This window comes from Apteryx mantelli, chromosome 6 (assembly GCF_036417845.1).
Source record: "Apteryx mantelli isolate bAptMan1 chromosome 6, bAptMan1.hap1, whole genome shotgun sequence".
Lineage (NCBI taxonomy): Eukaryota > Metazoa > Chordata > Aves > Apterygiformes > Apterygidae > Apteryx > Apteryx mantelli.
In genome coordinates, this window is record NC_089983.1 from 27,668,929 (window position 1) to 27,686,342 (window position 17,414).

General features: G+C 42.5%; 1 long non-coding RNA gene across 2 annotated transcripts; it reads left to right on the forward strand.

The window, feature by feature from the left end:
• Window positions 1–239: 239 nt before the first annotated feature.
• Window positions 240–15,293, forward strand: LOC106499038 (uncharacterized). Of its 2 annotated transcripts, none has more exons than XR_001295099.2 (4): window positions 240–751; window positions 2,341–2,518; window positions 9,436–9,482; window positions 14,617–15,293. It is a non-coding gene; the product is annotated as an uncharacterized lncRNA (long non-coding RNA). The 2 variants fall into 2 exon arrangements; XR_001295100.2 differs by lacking the exon at window positions 14,617–15,293 and adding an exon at window positions 11,590–11,640.
• Window positions 15,294–17,414: the final 2,121 nt, after the last annotated feature.

Consider the following 17,414-nt stretch of genomic DNA (forward strand, 5'->3'; position numbering starts at 1 on the left):
TGCCGCCCGCCCGCCGCTGCTGCGGCTGCGCAGAGCCGCCCGCCGGCGCAGGAAGGCGCGTCACCGCCTCGCGGCGGGCGGGGGGAGAGGGAGCGGTACGGTGGTCGCGGAAGGACACGGCCCACCCGCTCGGCTCCTGAGGGGGAGGAGGCCTTACGGCGGCCGCGAGGGGTCAGGCCCCGCCGCTCGCCGCAGGCGGGAGGCGGCGCTGCCCGGGCCGCGGCGGGCCCCGGGCCGGCGGGGCCGCTTCCTCGGTCTCGCAAGCTGCTTGCGAAGCGGCACGGGGGCTTCGCGTTGGTTACCCTCACGCTTGCTACAGGAACCCCCAGGCGTGTTCGTGTACGCAGAAACGCGTCGGTAACGCAGACCCGCGCTCGAGCAGCAGCACAGCTCCCGGTGCGCCGGTCCTTCCCGCTTGTTAAATTTCCCGTTTCCGAGAAGCGGGTTGTAAACGGTTCAGCCAGCCCCCCTCTCACCGCTTGGCCAACCCCTCGCAGCACCGCTGTCTGAACCAGGGAAAGCTGGTGCCTCGGGAGCCGGGAAGGGCGTCGGGGCGTCCGGCAGAGCCCCTGCGTGTGCCGACGCCTGCTCTTCACTTGCAGCTCCGCTGCTCCCCTGCGGCCGGGGACGGCCTGGTCGCCGGCACTCGCAGGCCAAGGTTTCGCTCTAAATGGCCGTGTGAAGCTGCACTGAAAATAAAATCCAGTTTGGAGATTGACGGTAGAAGGTGAAGCTTAACCGACCTATCAGTGTACGTTGCCATTATCCGAAAAGTGCTGAGTGCATGCATTTTTCAACTGCAGTGGAACTTGGATAGTAATACGGCTGGGAAATTGGCTAGATATTAATAGTTCATTTATAAAATATAATGAAGAGGTATACAAAATAGAAAACTGGAAAATTGGGACAGGTCCTACCGTCTGTTGTCTTCTCTAATCTTCCAGCTATCTCTGGAGTTCAAGGGAAAAGTGAAAATTAGTAAGGTCTGAATGTTGTTCTTGTCTCTGGAACAGAGCTATCAGGTGTTCTGAAGTGAGTCAGGAGGCATCGTGATTGCCTGATACATGTCAAATTATCTGGTATCAAGAGCTCAAGTGAAACGATTAATTTATTGGTATAGAACAGCTTGGATGAGAAATGCTGACCAAGAGTGGCATTTTGAATTAATCTGTTTCAAGGAATGCATCACCTTGTGGACATAAACAAGATAACAGGATAGATCTTAATTTCAGATGCGTGGTATATCATGACACACAACACAGAGAAATCTGCTCTCACACTTATTTTAGTAAGCCCCTAGTACAGGGCCAGTTGCTGGCTCGTGAAGCATGTGACACAGCTAGCATTAAAATCCTGCCCTCAACCAACTTCAGAGTGTAGCTGGAGGAGGTGGGCGGGCGATTTTTCAGGGTGTACTGTCAGTCTAAAATTTAGACAATGTCATTCTCTCTGAGAGTGCCCCTTTTATATGTGAGGCCCCAGGTTTAGTTTTTGCACACCATGCCCATGCAAGCCAGTGTCTCCTGGTTCTGCTATTACAGCTTTCCAGAGAGAGAGGTAACCTCTCACAAGAATGCTGTGATCACTGGTCACTTTTAGTAATGCAGAAACAGCATTTGTTAGTGAACTGGAATACACTATTTAAAGATCCTCAACTTAGCACAGAAAGGGAATTCAGATTAACGTGATCAGAAGCTCTTACCCCATGTTTTTTGGACTAATTTCCCATTGTATCACCAAGGTATTCACTGGCTAGTGTGAAGAGCCTCTTTCTCTGTGTTTGGGAATTATCCTGCGCTGTCTGTGGGGATGATGGACCTCCTTCCCACTTGTGGAAGTTTGGTCTATCCCCCCTCCCCACCTCACTGTGCCCAGGTGTTCCCACCTGAACAGACAGACGGTGTTTCTCTGGGTGCTCTCATCAGGCATGATCAGCTCACGATTGTGTCTGCATGCTAAGTCAGGCATACTTACTTGACCTACAGTAGTGTCTCTCCTTATTCCAAGAAGAAGTCAACTCTGGGACACCCAGAGGCAGCACTGCAAAGTGAGAAGGTAAAGTGAATCATACATATTCAAAATGTATATTACATTTCCTGTAATATTTACTGTTAATACTGTAAATATATTCCTGTATATTTACATATCCTGTGTTCTTAATAGAATGTTGGAAATGTATTACAGTATACTCTTATGATATCTATAAGTGGATGAAATAAGAGTCACACGGAGAAGGCTAAAAACTGTACCAGCTTAAGCAAACCTTATGCCTCAATACATATGCCATTCAGATTTTGGAGAAAGTTCATAACCATATTCATTTCTCTTTTGTTTTTAAAGCTTCATTATGGACAGCAGCATAGCACAGAGATACGGGGACAGCCACTGTGTCTCACTGCCCTTTCTCTAAAACCTCCTATAGAATCCATGGCTGGAGGCTAACTGCCACCCACTGTCGTTCTTTTGCTGTCTTCGTGGGAGAGTGGTTCCTGCATGACATCTCTCCTTATGTTGTTAGGTGAGTGCTATCGATTTTGTGGATTGCTTGTAGGTTTTCTGTGGCCATGAGGCAGATGCAGGACAGATGTTGTCCTCCTGGCTGGCTGGCTCTCTGATGCCAGCCCCCTCCTTCATCGTCCCCGTAGTCAGTTAGTGGATAGCTGCTGTCTCATACTCAGCAGAGACTAGCCATGCCTGCTGGCAACCTTCTCTCCTGCTGGACTCCCCTGCCAGCTCTGGCAATTACTTTTGATCATAGTATAGTAAAATTCTTCACTTCCACAATAAGGGCCCAGACTTTGACTCCCTTTCCTCTCAGCCTTTATTACTGCCTCCCTCTGCTGCTTCCCTGCCCAGGATGAATTTGTTACTCAGTCATGCTGTGACACTGAATGCTTGGGGATTCATTTCACCATGTCACGCTCACACCACAGAGAAACTCAGAGGTCCCTAAGTAACAAAGCCATTTTCAGAGGGGAATCTCAAATGAATTCTGGACCTCACCAGGCACAAAACTTCTGGCTCTGACATAGATCTTCCAGAATAGTCAAGCTGTGGATCTTCTAGGTTATTTAAACTTTGACTTAGCTGATACTTCATGTACTGGCTTTAAACTTTAGTGGTTCTTGGTGCCTTCACCTTTTCACTGCAAGACAGACAGCACATTTCCTTTCAGATTTGCATCAGCCCTTCCCATCTAGGCCTATTCATTTGGGATTTTCAGCACAGATATACCAAACTTTAAAAGCATACTGAGCTATATTATTAAGAAGTGAGTCCACACAATTGCAATGGGTGCAGTGTCATTGGTAGAAACCTTGGGGCCTTAGGCAATGTAAGAAGCTGGGATGAAGAGCCATAACAAGATATTTTGCTCCCAGGATGTTCCCCTGCCTTCCTCAGAGAACCCCTCCACATACACAAACCCTTTGGGCGCCTTCCAACTCTGCTCTGCTCCTGCTTCTCTCTGGGCAGCAGGAGCAGATAGGAAGATACTCTCCCCACAAGACTCCCTGCTCAGACCTGTACATTAACTTAATGCACACCAGTCTTGTTGGTGCTGACCGTGCAGGAAGGTACTTGTCCCCTCAGCCTGTGGTTTCATGTCCCAGCTGAGGCCACCTCTGGACTACCTGCCATTCTCTTCCTCCTCCACTGGTGCCCACGGCTGCACACACCTGCTGTTTGCTTTCTGCTGGAGTCCATGTGAGCTCATAGAGACCTGATCCAGTGTGCAAAACTGATGAAAAAGTAACCCTATAGAAATAATAGCTTTTTGCTGGCTTAGTGCCCCCAGCCACTATATTGTAGGGTCAGTGCTGGGGCAAAAGAAGGAGAAGGTGCAGGATGTCTACTTTAGGCAGGAGATCACTGTCTGTTTTAGCTGTATATGAAAGTATGATCATTCTCCACCTCAGTTTACTAATACCAGGTTTAATCTTAGCTACATCTCTACATATGGCCTTTCGTTTTTTTGCACTGAAAGTCCATGCCTGGGAGTTGTAGACCTCAGTATCCAGCAAACAGAATTGCTTAATGGGATATCAGCAAAGAAAAGAATCTATGAGTTAAAACCTTCATTTGTTGAAGGCTTTGCTGGGGTATATTCAGTTTCATTACTTTGCCTTTGGAATTGAAGACCCTGGAATTACTGTTGCTGCAGCTGCTGTGTTAAAAAAATCCCAAGCAAACATTGTACTAGGATGCTTCTTTCCTCAGCCAAACCCCCGTAAATTCTAGAGCATTTTTAGATCATACAGTGAATTTCAGTGACTATTCTGTTTGACCCAGAGATTATAAAGAGGTGAATGGCTCTAGAGCTGCTAAACATTTCATTAATGGCAGGCATTTCCTTCTTGGAGTTTATGCTGGGTCAGAAGTAATAATGGTTAATGTGCTTTATTGAAGACATTAAATCCTCACTTCAGAGTGCTGCATAGCTCATCCTTAAAAAGCTATCCCTCAGCAGAGGTTACTATAACTTTAGCACTACATTACAGTGCAACACACTGAAATACCTCTTAGAGGCCCTTTGCCATGTCATTAAAGATGTTAAAGAAAAGATCTGAACTTCTGGGCTTTCTCTGTGAAAATAAATGAGTATCTGTTATCCCAAGCTTGATACTCCTGTCCATCACCACCAGAACCAAAAAGAATGACAGTGTTTTGCCCTTGAAAAGTTGCCATTCTGATGAAAATATGCATGAAAATTCCCAATATCAATACTAGTCTTTCTCACACTTCAATCTAACCACCAAGCATGTAAACAGCTTTAAAGCTGGCATTGGCCCAATTGCTCAGTGCTGTTTTTATGAGGGTAACCAAACTACCTAGTTTCCAGTAGATGGCAAAGTCAAAACTACCATATACAAAGTAGAAGGTGAAGAGAGCCAGTTTCAGGGACAGTGGCACTGCTGTGGCTGAATTGCGGCCCTGTGACCAGCGAGAGTTGTGCAAGAGGCTGAGGAAGTGGAGGGAGAAGCATTCTGGCACTTTGAAGCGGTTATTGCATCCGACTGTTTCTGAAAGGGAGTATGGATTATATGTGTTCTGACTGTTTTTTCAATAATGATGTGTTTTGAAAGGAGGAATGCTCTTCACATTTCCAAAAGATGCTAGTGAGGAAACATGGTAACAGATTTTTCAACTCCCTGAGTCAGCTCAGACACTACCTCCTCTGAGAGCAGTCAGTACTGTTCTTTAGTTGTCAGTTTGTCCTACTCTCACAGAGGCAAAGAAATTCTATTTCCCCGTTCCTCAGGAGACCTGTAAAAGAGTTTCATACCTGCTATTCCTTGCTTGCATGTGGTGAACCTAGAAATGCTCGGCCATATTTTGTCCTTCTTAATCACTCAAGACAATCCTTCCAGAGAAATATTAACCAGGCACCTCTCTGGAGTCATCAACTGCATGCATTACAGACCTGAGATGCTTTTTCTCAGTAAAATTAGCCTTACCACAGCATCTTAGCTTCCAGACAAAATGCAGTCTTCACCTTAACTCCTTTTGGGCTGGTTCCACTTAGGTGATGAAGGGTGTTCACTGTAGATGTCCACTGATTTCCATTAAGGACTGAACTAAAACACCAGATTTATCTGAGGAAATATCTTTGAACTTGGTCCAAAGTTCTACAGATGAAAGCTAGTCTATAAAGAAAGAGGAACATTTAAAACCCTCTTAAGTGAAAAGTACCCAAAACTTACATGGGAAATATGGAACAAAATTGCCCGAAAGAATCACTTAAGACCTAATGACAACAAACTGCATTTGCAGAAATTAACTAACAAATATAACCTACCTGTTCCTTTCTGTGTGTGTCTCAGCAGCTGCATTTCAAAAGTAATTAAAGTTAATGAGCTGTGCTTTGTGGTAGAATCATGAAAACTTAATTGGCATAATTAGTTGTGAAATAGCAAGTGCATCTTCCTGGATAACAACATGTCATAATTTGATAAGAGTAATAATGAATTTCCTAAATAAATCAGGGCCCTTCTAATATGTTAATAAAATAATGGAATAGAAGCCACACATATGTGCAAATGATGAATTATTAGTTTGAAAATTGCGTACAATTGTCTGAGTAAGATGGATGTGGAAGTGGCCTTCTTGAAATTGTCAGAGGAGGGTCTTGGCTAAAATCCAATTCACAACAGCTGAAACAGCCGCATCTGACCTTTGAACAGAATATGCTGCAGACACTTTCAGTGCAGGCCTGCATCCCTCTGCAGAGCAGAAAATACAGTGGGTGAAGAAAAACAGCTCCCTGTCCCTCCTTAATCTCTTCTGTATTATTGGTGCTGGGCAAATAGGAATAAAGTGGACGGAGAAACCAAATCATGTGTAGCAGGAAGGGAGCTATCGAAACATGGTGTACAAATGTACCTGTTTGACCCAAAGCATTTAGAAGCTAAGACAGGCAGAAAATGACGATTTATTACAGAAATGGCCTTAGAGTCAAACACAGACAAACATGCCAGAACAAAACCTTTTTAGAGCTTATTAAGAATCAGTAAATAGACCCATTTTGATTAATGGGTGTCTTTAAAATTAAATTAAATGAATACTGCTATAGGTATGTGAAGGCCTGTGTCCCCAGTGGATAAGCGGGTAAAAGGAATTGTCCCAGTAAGCGAGCACTAAGGCAATAGTTTTAGGCAGAAATGGAGCAGCAGTGTCCAGTGACTGAGAAGAGGATGGGTCATAAGATAGCTCTTGGTCTTAACATCTTTTATCCCTTAATCAATGTATGACCTCATTCATTCCTGCTGTAATGTAATGACCAGCATGAGGAATTGCAGGTTGGAACCTCTCCTTGGTGTGTCTTATCTGATGTATGTCTAAGAACAGCTCATCTGTAAGTGGTGTCCATGGGGATTTAATCTCCCTTGCAAGCACACAGGAAGCAAACTACGGCTACTTGGAAGGCATCCACCTTGTTGCTACACCCTAAATACTTCAAATTTCAAACTAGCAGAGGACATAAAGCACAGAACCTCCTGCTCTACCCAAGAAGTATCTCTAGCTTGCGCAAATGATGGGTAAAAGCCTGCCAACACATAGAAATCTTACACCCATCCACTGGTAGTACTAACATACACTCTCCCCAGTGTTAGTTTAGGAACACAAGGCATTTCAGGGCTGAGGTTGTCTAATAAGCTACGGATGGTCAGCATGTGTGTGAGAGGCATGAGGCTGAAGAACCTGTTCTTGGTCTGCTGCTGGTGACAGCTGCAAAAAGGCCGTGCTTTTATGGGTCTCAGATCATGTGTGAAATGTAAAGAGAAGTAACCGTGAATCACTTGAATGGAAGCCAAGCATTAGTGAGTCTCAAACCAAATAACCCCCTGAAACTGGGCAGGCTGTGATAAGATACTATGGTCTGATGCACTAAAAGTTAATTAAACACGGGAATAATGTGGGGCTTTTTAAAGCTGTTTTTATGGTCATTAGTTGCTATGCAGCTAAAAAGGGAATAAAATGCAAGTGAGGAAGGCACTAGTTGGACAGCTTGCTCTCAGGCATAGTCTTTCCAGTGAGACTGCTGCAGGGCCGGCTCCCCCTTTGTGCTCAGCAGGGCACCAGGAGACCACTCAAACGCAGAAAGCCTGGTCTTGAACTATTAACATTTTTTACTGCTGTAAAATGCCATCAATTTCCATTGCATTATCACTGATTTACACCAACATGCAAGAGAGGGGAAGCAGGTCCTGTGAGATAATTAGAAATATCCAGCAGACAAACAGCTGACACTAATTGGGCCTCAACTAAAACCTCTAAGTTGGGAGCATTGCAGCATACAGCAGCTCATTACATCAGTGCAAGGGAAGGGCCATGATGTCAGCAGGACCAGACCTGGCAGAACACATCTCTAAGGCGGATGCACGGGTGACAGCTAGCTGTCAGAATTGCTCTAGGCTTTTCTCCCAGCTCTCAGTGTAGAGGACACATTAGAGATGTAGTCGGGGTTTTCATGCTCTGGTTATTATTAGGAACAGTTCCTCAGTTCCTCTGGCTGCTTTCATTTGTGCAGAGGACTGCAGGTGCCACCAGCAGGTCAGAGGATGAGGGACTATAAAGGTATTTACAGCCCTCTTCCCCAAGTGGGTTGAGATCAGAATCAGGGTTTTTATCTCAAAAACTAGAAACTCAGCAAAACTAATTTGTGGAGGTGCTATTAATGGAATACGTAGGCAGTTAACTAAAGGTTTCATAAATTTTCAGGTTTACTTTAACTTGTAGAAGTGATCGACTTGGCTATAACATGGGTGAACTCTGCCTGTTTTCCCAAAGATGTTGAAGGCCAAGTAGCTCCCTTAGAATTAGGCACTGACTAATAGCTTTTGAACAAATCTGTAAGGGGCACAGGTTTGACAAATTATTTAGTGGTAGGTTCTTGATAGAATACGTTTTTATACCCTGACAATCTTTAATTGCTTCTTGTGGCCACAATGGTTTTACCTGAGACAAAAGACCATAGACGAAACTCCAAAACAGACATCATCTACTCCTACAAAGCTTTGAAAATGTGGGCCTGAATTTCTGAATGGGCTTAGTGAAATGAATGTCCTCTGTCCTCTGCCTCCAGAAGTTATGACTCTCGACTTGCAACCCCATTGTCCCATTTCCTATAGCCATCAGACCCTGATTTTTGGCCTGAAGGACAGTGTTAAGCATTTTTACAGAATGTATGATGAAGAGCAAGCATCAGAGAGGAGAATAAATTCACCTAATCACAATAAAAGATGCCTTGATGAATGGTTAAGAAAGGGCACAGAGTTGATGACAAATGTCAGAATGTTTCAAAGATTTCCTTGATTTTTAGCTAGGAAATAACACAACATACACAAAAGCACAGACAATAGGTTTGCTTCACTGTTAAGAAGAAACCTCCTTAAATTACACTGGACTGAAAACAGAGTTCATAATAGAAACGCCGATAGAATCTTAATTATAAAAGCACTTGCACAGAGTAAGGTCTGGCCACCCCATTTAGGAATTAGAATGCAAATACTTAAGAGGCTTAATAGGCCCACTACTAGTCCACTGTAGATGGCAGCTGGCTTTGAAAGTATTATAGCTAGAGATGTTCCAGGAAAAGGGTTTATAATGGAGGATAAATTAAGTAATTTTCAACCACTTCATTACAAGACACTTACATGTGTTGTCAGTCATTTTTTACCCGAGGGGTTAGCCAAAAATTTGAGGTTTTAGAAACTGCTTACAGTAAGAGACTAGGGTGATAGTCAGGGGGTTGTTACTACAGTCCTTTTTATTTAACAAGGACATGTTAAATCCTGTTTTCCTGAACATAATAAATCAAACAAGAAAAGTGTTTTGGCTCACAGAATCCCTTCTGTAGTGTGCCTTGGTGTCCAGTACTTTGTACAACAATATGTGTTATGGTTCTATAAAGGGCTTTAAATTCTTTTCTCCTAGATGAAGAAGTCAGCTACAGTGTGCTTATGACAGTCCTTTACCTAAAGGTGAGTCTGAAACAAAAACTTCAGGTTTCAATATGCATAAACAAAACAAACCAACAAAAAGGTCTGCCTTTGAATTTCCCAATTCAGCATTTATGCTCCAAGATAAAACAGCAGGAGGGCAGAAAAACAAACCTACACCTTGACTGAATTATTAAATTTCTGGATTCTGCAGCTATTTATGAAGACTCTCCTAGAAGAAAACAGTGCTGGAGCAAGGCTCTTGCTAAAGAGAGCTGAATTTAGAAATGGGTCATACATTACATCTTTTAGTTTTCCATCCTGAACAGTGCCCCGTTTATTGTTCCTGCCACATGGGTCAGACATTTGGCCCTTCTTGGCAGGAAGTCCAGATCTTTTCTGGCCTTACAGAGTTATTGCAGACATGCTAAATGTTAAGAAAAGAAATTGCTCTTAGCTTTACAGGCTTGATTAGATGGAACTGACAAACTATAATTCTTGAGTATCAGGGGCAAAAGACATCCCTGGGATGATATCCCTGATATTTCTTTTCCTAGAGTTGGCCTCAGTGCCCTCCCAGAGCACAGAGGCAGCCCTAAAGCCCTTAAAAGCAGGCCCTGCATCTGCATCACAGCAGAGTTAACAGACAGTTGTCTCCGCTGGAAACCCTGGCATCATCTTCTGTTTCCCTGAATACAGGACAGTGACCCTCTGAAACTGGCATTGCCCACAGCAGTCACTATATAAATGCTCTGATATGCTGCAGATGTGCTATCACTGGGCATCTGCTGTCTTGTGGGACAGATGAACAGGGTGAGAGAAGAGAAAATATAAAGGTCATAGAAGGTCTTTCTTTACAGAGAGAAGGAATAAAACAAACATTATCATGGGGAACTTGAGATATACAAGATAAATACCACACTTGTACCCTGACACAGGGATGAATTGAACCCGTAGGCTACACGTGTTACTCACAAAACTCCTCTTCCCTGCTCATGGAGCTGCAGCTCTCTGACAGCCCATCGATGGGCGCTCATTAGTCACAGAAGGGCACATCCCTTCATCTTCTGGACAGCTACAAACTAAACACCATTAGCCTCTTTCCAGCCATGCTTGAAACAATACATTGCTAGCTCGGAGAAAGCAATCTGCTTTAGCCTCAGGAAGGGATCTTTTTAGTCTTTGTTATATTTTGAGTTATTTTCATCCCTGACATGTGCTGTGAAAGCTTCCACGCTGTGTATTTCTTAAGCTATTTCTAATCTCCCTTCAGGAAAAAAAAAAAAAATCTAACTCCTTCTCCTTTATCTTTTTTTGCCCTGAGAAGTCTTTCATGATTTATTCTCTTCTGCCCCAGTGGCTGATAACTTCTTTTCCTTCAGGCCTCAAGAAGAAGGATTCTTTTATCTTCCACAACAAGGAAGTATATATATATTTTTTTAAGCAAAAGGAGGATCGTCTTAGTTTTCACTGCTATTTGTCACATCACTGGTACAGGATGATGGCCCTGCTGGGATCTTGTGAACACACTTTATTTATTCTGTGATTAGATTCAGAGATTTGAATGCAATCAAACAAAGTGGCAACATAACATAATGTATGCACTGGGAGAGGCAACCCCCTATTCTAACACTCTTCAAATAACCACTGTAAAATGCTAATAGGAATGCCATTTGATAGAATTACTCTGCCGATAGAGTTCACTGAAGTCAGAGGGCTTTTCTCTTATAGAGTAATTACTGGAGGAAATAAATTCGTTAAGGAGAGAGAGAAAGCTTGGGATTTAATCCAATCCTGTGAGCCTGGCCACAAAGCAGTGTCATCCCAAGGAAATGTCCTGTCTCTTTCCTCAGAAAGTTGACTAAGTGTTCTCTCTCAGGTACTAATTAGAGTGGCTAGAGGCTGGAGCTGGGATTAATTCTTCCTTCACTGGGTATCTGGGTGCTCTTGGCACCATTCACAATGAGGAAATGCTACAGCATTTCCTGAGTGAATTAGCAAAACCAATGAGTTTTAGGAAGAGAAAACATGCCAGAACTTACTTCCACAGCTATCTAGATATGTTAAACTGAATTAGCATAAAATTCACCACAAGATGCAGCATCCCTCAGTAGGCATTTATTTCAATTGGTTTTCCATTTCACTGCAGGCCGATGAAACGCTCTCTACTTTCTGCTGTGTACTGAAGACAGCAGCAAAGGATGTCACCCATGTGTTGAGCTTAAGAATCAAATGAGCAGTTTGTCATCTGAAATGCCTGCAGGGAAAGCCCAATGACACAGAGCAATAACGCTTTTCCGTGCTGCTGACAAGAATGATTCAGTGACCCTCACTAACGCAACCTGCTGAAGTGCTTTCCTCAGCAAGCACGAACTTTGGGAGAGATGAGCTGGCAAGCCCAGCTGGGTCCCACTGGGATGTGCTGGAATATGTTTTATTTATTCTGGGATTAGATTTGTAGGTTTTGATTCAATCAACAGATCTGATGACTTAATGTACTAGCTGGGAAGACGCAGCCAGTTTCTGAAGCTTCCCTTTCATGCCTGCTGTCGCCTGCTCTCCTCTTGCCGGTTTAGCCAGGTCGTCACCAGAGCACAAGGGCTCAACCTCTGCAAGGACAGGAGTAACTCTCCAAGTGCAGTGACTGGCTTTTAGGTTAGAACACGCTGCAGAGAGTGTGGTGTTATTCATAATAATAACGATTGAATCTTAACCATTAGAGGGCTTCTTCCGTCCTACTTGTAGGTGGAGCATTTTGTCATATGTCAAAGAGAACTGATGAGCAAAGCATTTACTAGGACTTTCAAAGATGTTTCTGGAGGAGCTTAGTAATGTTTTCAAGGAGACAGACACCACCTACCAAGTGTATTTCTCTGAGGGTCTTGTCTTGTCATGGTCTCAGACCCAGTCACCTGAGAGATGTTTTACATGGCTTTTAAAACTCATCACAAACAAGGATGTTGTTCTAACCCCAAGCACTGCTGGGACAGGGATCTGGGCTGAGAAGCTGCTCAGGAAGACGTTGCAAAGCAATATCAAAGATAGGAAGAGCTAAATGGCTGAAGAAAACAGAAAAAATCAGATAATCATTTGGGATTTTTCCTACTTAATTCAGCATGAAGGGGAAAAGGCTGTCACCACAGACAAACAGTAGTGCAGAAGAAATTCTTGTGGCCAGGAAACTAGCAGGTGACAGGCAGTTTACCCGCTGGTTTAAAGGGAAGCCACAGAACTGCCTGGAAGAGGAACAAGGAAAGCTGTAAGAAAGAGCCAGAGACTGCAGGCTGAGGGCTGGGCCCAGCAGGGGTGAAGAAGGTGCAGGCGCAGGCCTGCCCTGTGGGGCTGGGAGCAGCCGTCGGATGCAGGTCTGGATGTGAGCACTGTCCTCACCTAGACACCTGGGTGTGCACTGCTTTCCTCTCCTTGGCCTTCCCTCCAGTTTGTGCCTCTCCTCAATGCCTACTGAAAGCCCAGTACTGTATGCAGACTTTAAGGAGTTGTATTTTTTCATATCAAAGTATCAAAGGCAAGTGGACTATTTCCATTACAAATCTCAGTTTCATATAGGCTGATTTTGCCTGTTAAAAATATATTGTAAGATACGTGGGTTTTTTTCTAGTTCGTTTCTGATTTACCATGTTTAAGATCCGCCCCCCCCTTGCATCCTCCCTAGTAAAACTAGCTACTGTCTTTTGCTCAGGCTTTCCTTTAAAATGTCCCTCATGCAGAGGGAAAATGAGATCTGGAAAGTGACAGTCTCAAAACTGGAGCAGTGCAAATTGCAGTCAGAATGCAAGCAGCCACACAGACATCTTGGAGATCAGAAAAGTGGCTCTGATTTGTTACTATTTTTCAGGTAGAACTGCAAAACCAAGAGTTGTTTCATCTCTCTTACGCAACTTATTGGCCTACCTCTATCATAATCAGAAATAGAGCAGCTGTCAGAGAGCTTTTATAATAATAACTGTAGTATGGGAAACAGTTTAGAAAAGCGCGCTCAGCTGAAAACAAAAGTTAGTTTCCAGTTCCCTCAAAAAGTTAGGATTTGCAAAGTGTTTAGAATACCAACAAAGCTATTGAAACAAATAATTAAAAAAAGACTTTAAAAATGGCAACACAATTTAAAAAGCCTTAATCAATAGCAGTCATTAATCAAGTTGTCCAAGCACATCAGTCATTGAGGACCCCATCTCCCTACCTCTTTTATAGCTTCTCTGACTCAGTATAAGACTTTTCTAATGATTAACACCCATAAGAACATTAAGATGACTGGGGGGAATATCCTTATTTCTCCATTATAAATACATAGTACAATTCTTTACCACTGATGAAATATTTCCAGCATGTTTAATATTATATCTGTTCAGGCCAAATAAATACAAATCATTAATAGTGCTAAATATTTGTGATCCCATTTTATTGACTGTTCTAATGTTTTGGAAGGGGATGGAAATATGTCTCATTTTGACTCATCCCTATCTACTGTGTTTCTGCTTTTTGTATACTTCTGTTTAAACTTTATCAACCAAGTCTTCCTCCCCACCCCACGTGGAATAAGCTGTTCCCACTTCCAGTAGGTGCTAAGGTTTCTCCCACACACATAGAAGGAAAACAGAGGCACCAGACATCAGGTTCATCTTCCTCCACAGGGGAATGCAGCACCCACCGTTCTCATGCCATTATGGGCAGCTGTATCACAGCAGCGAAGTCTGGCAATTTAAAAGTTGTCGGTGTTCAGCCACGAAATATGACCCTGACGTCATATGACCCATGATGCTGGACCCGCAGTGAGGGCTGACCAGGGAGTGCAGAGGGTCTTCGGGGTCACCCCAGCCTTGTTCTCCCCCACGCTACCTCTGGCTAATCCTATGCCAAACCTCTCTATTGCTTTTATTGTGGCCCCGTTCCTTATAGAAGCAGAGGAGGACACCTCATTCCAGTGCATTACCTTTGGCCCCAGTTTTCCTTTGTGTAATTCCACTAAATTTCAATAGACCTACACCAGAGTGAACTCACTCTTTTGTTTTTAAGTTAGATTCCAAATTACCTCCTTATTTATGCTGTTAGGTCACAGCCTGTTAGAGATGCCATCATCATATTGCAACCTAACTGCATAAATTAGTAATATTGTAATCTATTAATAGCTTATTGTTTTGTTGTTGTTCTTTTTTTTAAGGGCAATCCCACTAAATCCCAGGAATTAGTCAACTGCAAAGTAATAGCAACCATTACTGAACCATCAATTCAACAGCTGCATCTTCTAAAACATTACTGAGCCCAGAGACCTACAAATAATACAGACCTCATAATACTAGCCACAATTACAGTGTGGCTTACAGTGCATGGATAACTGTGAATCACATAATAAATATCTTCAATTTATAAGGTCGTTAAAAAGTTATTTGCACCATGTAGTGTACAGCAAAGGAAAACAAACCCAACATTTTATATATTGTTTTAGCATTTTATATATTGTTTTAACATTTTATAACATTTATAAATTGTCCACACTATTAGGAAATGATCCTTATTTAAGATAGCTAAAAATAAAGGAATAAAATGGGTAAAACAAAACTTAACCTCTCTAACAAATTCCTCTCTACATTTTTCACTGAGTGACGTAGATATAGTAATTTTTGCACAAATCACTATTTAGGGAGGTAATATATGCCTGTAAACATATAGTTTAAAAAGTATTTCCAGTACCTATGGATGTAATGTGAACATTACTGCTAGAAAAATCTTATGTATTTAAAACTGTAGAAATAAACAGTTATGGGTAGGTAAATATTTAAATATACTTCCACATTAAACATATTCCTACAAAACAGCATACTGTAAACTGGTATCTACTTCAGATTATATATAGTGAATGTCACTTAAATTCTGCTATCAAGTAATTTCTTGGTTTCTTTTGATTCTTTACGACTTGGTAAATTACTCGCTCTTAAGCGTGCTCTTTGTTTGCTTTTTGCTGGCTGGGCAATTTTACTGGTTTTGAATTGTCCCTGTATGACTCGCCTTGGCACACCACCAACCATTTTGTCTCTCTTTCCCTTTCCTTTGTATCTGAGGTGCCCATCAGTGTAAGGGTGTCTGAATTAGTTTTACTTTTTTTTGATAGGAGACCCTCCCACTCTAATCTCCCATTCAAACACAGAGGTAAAAGTCTGGTCTTGTAGCCTCACAGAGAAACATTTCTCTCTTCTCCCTCTCTCACACACATATGTGCACGCGTGCACACACACACACACGCACACACACACACACTTGAGTGGGTCTGTTGTTCCTTTCAGTGGAAGTGTCAGGAATATACAGTGCTGGGAAGACAGATATACAAAACATAGTTTACCTTTTAAAATTTTTATGGATGTCCTGTAAGTGAAGAATAATTTGGTGTTGCTGCCCTAGAGATGTAGCTATGTACATGAGTTATGCCCACACAGAGATTTTCCAGCTAGGTAGATAGATGAATTAGTAGTTCACCCTATAAATCCCAAACTGAGGATGTGTTCCCACGTAGGGATCACTTGTTTATTGAGCTATTTTAACTGATTGTTTTTTACTAAAAACTGAGAGGGGAAGAGGCATTCCTGCTGTAAGTTCAAGTCATGTACATTTTTCTGAGTGTCCAACCAAGTCTCTATGGCATACTTACTTACTGATTTCAGTTCCTTCTTTTGGTCACTTTTCCAGCTTACTGGAAACAGCTCTGGATTGAGCAGCAGAGTAAATGAAAGAGTCTCCAAATCCCTCAAAGACCATCCACTCCACCTCTGGAGTGCTTCCAGCACACCAGTAATTGTACAGTTATAGCAATGTTGTATATAGACAATCAACATGAGGTCTGAAGTCATTCAACAACAGCTAAGCATAATTATTGACATTGCTGTCAGAGACTTCATGGGAGAAAAAGACAACCTAAAATTAGACTTTTGGGGAAGGCGAATTGTAGCAATTACTAGTCTGGTAGCTCTTTTTAAAGTGATGCTGATGTATTCAAAAGGAAGAAATTTTGTTGGGAGTTCTGTGTGTACTCTTGGCATGGGACGCAACTGCAGCACTGGCTCTAATGCTGCAATCCGAATGTGGGGTGTACTCACTCAATAAAACAGAGGGAGCTGTCTGATGGCAATCACAATTCTAACTGCTAGGGGGCCAGGTTAAGCACAAATTAGCAATCTGACTTCTGATGACATCTTGCAAAAAGGCAGGCATGATGTCCTTTGGAAGACAAGAGAATAGGTATTGCATTATACTGTAAGATGACAAGGCCAGTAATAAATTTAAACATATAGAATAATTACATTTCACTAGGATGACTAAAAACAATAAAAAACCCAACTCACTGGGATTTTTATTTTCAGTGTTTACAGCAAGGAAAACAAACCTGGTTCTTTTCAAGTAAATAAAATCTCTCTCTTGAAAAATACATAGAACAATTGAAGATCCATAATGATGCAAAAGAGTATAAAGAAATATGATGGCCTTGAAACATAATAGAGCAAAGTACAAGTAACATGCTTGGAAAAAAATCAACCAACATAAATGAATGCACCAAATTATTGGAGCAGCTTACCTACCAGCAAATTAAAACAATACATTTTTAAAAGTCATAGTTAAAACCAAGACAAATAGGTCTAAAATAGCAAGGGTTTGTGCTAACTATTATGAGTAAGAAACATTAACAACACTTTAAAAGTTGTAAATTTTCCAAAGTAAACTCCAACAATTATTAGTAGTCAGCCAGTTTTCTGGAGATGTCAATTCCTCAATACAATGAAACCAAGAGCTGAGCAGAACTAGGGCTGTGCAACAGTAAAACCTGCTTCTGCTAGACCTAGAGGTCCCAGTAACCAGCTACAGAAGCTGTGGGCTCTGAGCCTGCAAATTTGGTCCTGGATTGGGCAGGTCTGTCCTCCAGCAGCCCTGGAGATCAGAGCAAGAGAAGGAGGCAGTAACTTGCAGAAAGCT